At 36.5% G+C, this 4499-nt stretch overlaps 1 pseudogene; it reads right to left on the bottom strand.

The window, feature by feature from the left end:
* Nucleotides 1-1208: 1208 nt before the first annotated feature.
* Nucleotides 1209-1401, bottom strand: LOC117018368 (uncharacterized; annotated as a pseudogene).
* Between the last annotated feature and the right edge of the window lie 3098 nt (nucleotides 1402-4499).

Genomic DNA, 4499 nt, shown 5'->3' with positions numbered 1-4499 from the left:
TTTCCCTCACAGCCTTATGTAAAAACATTACTTCTTGATTTCTCATTTCCTTTAATCTTCTTGTTAAAAGGAAATACAGAACAAATTATTTATTTTCATAACTCCTTGTTACCCAGTATTTCAATTCCCTACTCTTTTATCAGCAGGCTTATTTTTCTAGAACTTTAAAAAATATAATACTTTGAAAGGCAATTATGAATCCTTTTGTTAACATTTTTGTTAATCATTTTTCATTTATTCATTTTGGTTCCAGGTTTTTTGTTCTTTTTCTTTTTATCAAACATACTTTCCCACAAATGAATGTCTTGCATTTTAAATGAGGTTTTTCTTTGACTTCAATTCTAATATGAATGTTTTTCTGAATACATTTTTTTTTGGTACTTGAATTCATTATTAAGTAAAAATAGAGGTTTCTTTTCTTTTGGTACTTAAACAATCAAGGAACTCTGTCATCTACTATGACTTAATTAGAATGCAGTCACTCCTTTTCTCTGCATTTTAAAGTCTTTCTAGTGTAATACTCATCCATTTTAAATCTCAGTATTATTTTGAAATATAGTTTATTATGCAACTTTGTTCTTTATGTCTATTTTAATTACTAGATTGTAAATTCATTGAAGAATAGGCTTCACTAATCTTCCTTTACATACCATCCATTTCCTTAATCTTTATTGGCTAATGAGAATGTGATAAACTTAAGCATTTTATATTATTTCTCATTCATTTCTGGTTTATATACTGAGACATTTGAAGAAATATTATTAAACCTACTAAAAACTTTTAAAACTTTTCTTTTTTTAATTTTAGAAGAATTGAGTGGGGCGTGGGCATAGCAGGGATTATTGATCTAGAGAAAGAATTTTGATCTACTTTCTATCTAAGGAACTTAATATTCTCTCAAAAACAGATGAAATATTTCAGTGTATTCATCAGCTTGAACCAAAGATTATATGAAGCCTTTTCTCTCAAGAGGGGAAAGAGAAAATAGCACAAATTGGTTTATTGAATATGACTAACCATTTAAAAATATGTAAAAACCTACTCTTATTTCTAAGCAGTTTAAACTAACGCTCATATATAAATGTCACCACTTGTAGTGCATGTTTGATTTTATCATCTTTTCTTATTTTGTAATTTCATACTCCTTCATTTTGTAGGGTAAGTAGAAACTATTATGAAACTTCTTTTTTTTTTTTTCGTTTTTTGCTTCAGACAGTGTCCTCTCCCTCCTGCTCTCCCGAAGGAAGAGAAGACGGATCACCAATGACAAATGGCAGTTTTAGAAACAACACTGAGAAGAACCAGCTGGGCGCTCTGCAGAGAACACTACGCCTCCTCCTCATGGTTTCAGGGAAACTTCTCTAGTAGTGAACCATAGACATGATCTCTGAAAGTAGTCTTTGAAATTTCTATTTTTAATATTATATTTCTGGGTCTACATAGGGCAATTGCTACTTATGTAGCCATATGTAGGGTGTCCATATAATGTACTATCTAAACTGGGACAGTTTCGAGAACTAAAAGGTGCACTCCCACTAACCACTAGAGGACACGGATGTAAATTGTGACTGTCCCCAGCAAGCCAGAATATCTGGTCACCACGTACAGACGTTAGTGGACGTTAGTGGACACAGATGTTAGTGGAACACATTTTTCCCCCTATGGTTTTGTGTCCTGGGAAGGCAGAAATTTCCAGAATAGTATGGAGAAACAGTTTCATCTTTTCTCTGCCTCTTCTCTTATTCTTCCTTAGGAATGGAGGGGGCTATTCTGCTGACTGATGAGATTGGGAGAAGAACTTGAACATGCAAGCTCCAAAGCAACCAATGTAATGCTCGATACTTCCAAAAATAAAGATTTCCCCAGATGCTTGTTGCAGAAGTGTCTGATATGATATAAAACGATAATTTTCTGCTTGATAATTCTAATTTTAAATGTCCATATGGACTTAGAAAATTAAATTGAAACATATCCCTTTCTTCACCACAGCTTCCTCTCCTGCAAATCTCTTAAAAATCTTCAGGTGGAATGTTCTCTTTAAAGGAAAGCTTTCTTCTTGTTTCTACGTATCTTAAAAAGATGCCTTCTCTGTTTCTGAGAATCCTCTGCTTAATTAAATTTAAGTTGAGCTCTTGCCTTTTTGCATCTACTAACATGGTGCTTTTATTAGATACCCAACATCTATTCATTAGATAATAAATCAAGTTTTATCTACTTTATTTTGTATATTCTTGAGTTACATGTATTATTAATCTAAATTTTAAAATCTAACCCAAATTCTAGAGCCCGCATTGGGAAGTTTTGTCTTATATTTTCTTTTATTAAAGACTTTCTTATAAAAGAGTGCAGTGTAAGTATACCAGGGATGCCAAAAAAACGTTTATAAGTGGACACTTTGGTCAACGTTGCTCAAGCAGTATTTCACCATAATTAGAAGTGTCTGGACGCTGATGGTAACCACTTTCAGCACCTTTTGTAACTGCAAAAGTCAAACGTGACTTCTTTTGTTATCAGTGTGTATTGAGTATTACAACTTAATACAGTTTTCCTTTCTTAAAATGTGCATACATTTTTTTGGCACCCTCTGTATATTCTTTTTGAGTACCCTATAGATCTTTCTATGGCACTGAATCTTTCATTTTAAAGACAGAAACAAAATACACTAAAAGCAAAACTAAATGTTAACTAATACTTTTCAACTCCTTGAAAAAAAGAGATGGTTTAATAAATACCCACGAAAGATGCAGTACCATTCTAAACATATCTTGTAGATTACAAAACATCTACAGTTGTATACTCCTGTATTAGTCACCATTACCCCAGTCTCTTAAATCTGTCAAAATTGAACATGCTAGTATTTCAGAACTAAAAGACACCAAGCTCCATACCTGATTATTTACCAAGGTCAGTCTTATCTTTTAGGTCCTCTGGGGCAAATTCGGTTGAGTACCTGAAGCTGAGAGGCCTGTACAATCCAGGCATCCCTTCTTGAGACGGGATTCTGCTTCCACTCTAGCTGAAAAAGAGAGTGGATATCTCTAGAAAGAGATATCAAGAGGCCACAGAGACTACACTGGGGCCTGAGGAAGAATCGTCTTTACTCAATTGATGTACTGATAAATCCCTTCATATTCAGAAACTGCTCTAACGAAGGTCATTAGTCAGCACCTAATTGCCTCAGCCAATTGTCTTTTCTGGGTTCTCATCTTCCTTATCCCCTGCCTTTAATGTGTGTGGTCCCCTGTCTCTAGGTACTCTGCACTATACTCACATGTCTCTCATGGCTTTTGTGTTTTCTTTCTGTTGTTGGATGTTTTCTTCCCTTCTATGTTGAGGTGATCCTCCACATTCTTTCTTCAGGTCTCATCTTGTCTCCCTAGATGCTTTCCTCCTTCGTGTCAACCATTCCCTCAACACAGAAGATTCCCAACTCTACACTTCCAGAAAAATTCCTAACTAGGCATCTCCTTCTGGAGATATCTACACCTCAAAAAAGCAATGTCTGTTAGAATTTGGATCCTTTGTCTTTCTTCCTCTGTATCTTTCCTCTTGCCATTTCTTCCATCTGCAATGCCTGTACAATTTCAGCCTTTTTGAATTCTGGTTATACTTTAAGCTTTACATACAACCTCTAGCTCAAAGCTAATCCAGATTTTCTTACCCACTTTTGATGTCTTCATGTTTTTAACTCACAGGACATTCTGGGTCTGTCTAACTTAGGGAACTGATTTTACTCCACATAATTTGTAGGTTATTTATATGACAGTCTTGTCTTTATGCTATGGTTCACAATTCACTCCCACTACACTCCAGTATATATGTTAAGAAAACGTAGCTCTTCCCCCCTGTGACTCGGGATTATCCTCACAAGCCACCAACCACCGGATGTGAATAAAGCACAGCACTAAATGCCATATATGACATGACACTGTTTTCCTAAAGAAATGTATGGTGAATGTGGTTATGCACATACATTTCCTTACTTTACCCACCATAGAGCTTTACACATGCAGCAATACTACAAACCCCAGTGGCCTCAGATCCCTCATACATGATTAGCAGGAACTCCAATCTTTTGCCCTGACTGCTCTCTGATTTCTACCTTGAGGAGTCCTGGAGAAGGAAAGAAGAAAGATTCTCATTTAATCAGCATGTTGCATTCCTTCTGCTCAAGTGTCCACTGCTTTTTCTTTATGATGCATTGTCACAGTTTGCTCAGGGGTTGTGTCCCAGCCCTTTTCCACGTTGCTACCAATCTACTCCAGACTATGAATACAATCAATCCTCTTCCCCATGCCCCGGTGGCTGGAAAGCTTGCTATTTCTCTCAGTTCCAGGGGAATTGTAGGTCCTGGCAGCAGTGAGAAGGACTGTGCTTTCTTCCACATCACAGCTCTCTTTTGTCCCGCGCATGCAGACTCTCAAAAGGAGGAGCCACACAGGGTTCAGGAGACCGGCAAGCCCAGTTGTGCACTGCGCTTGCTCCAATTCGATGCTGGA

Source organism: Rhinolophus ferrumequinum, chromosome 26 (genome assembly GCF_004115265.2).
Source record: "Rhinolophus ferrumequinum isolate MPI-CBG mRhiFer1 chromosome 26, mRhiFer1_v1.p, whole genome shotgun sequence".
NCBI lineage: Eukaryota > Metazoa > Chordata > Mammalia > Chiroptera > Rhinolophidae > Rhinolophus > Rhinolophus ferrumequinum.
The sequence above is the reverse complement of the archived record's forward strand: the minus strand, read 5'-3'. Positions and strand labels throughout refer to the sequence as shown.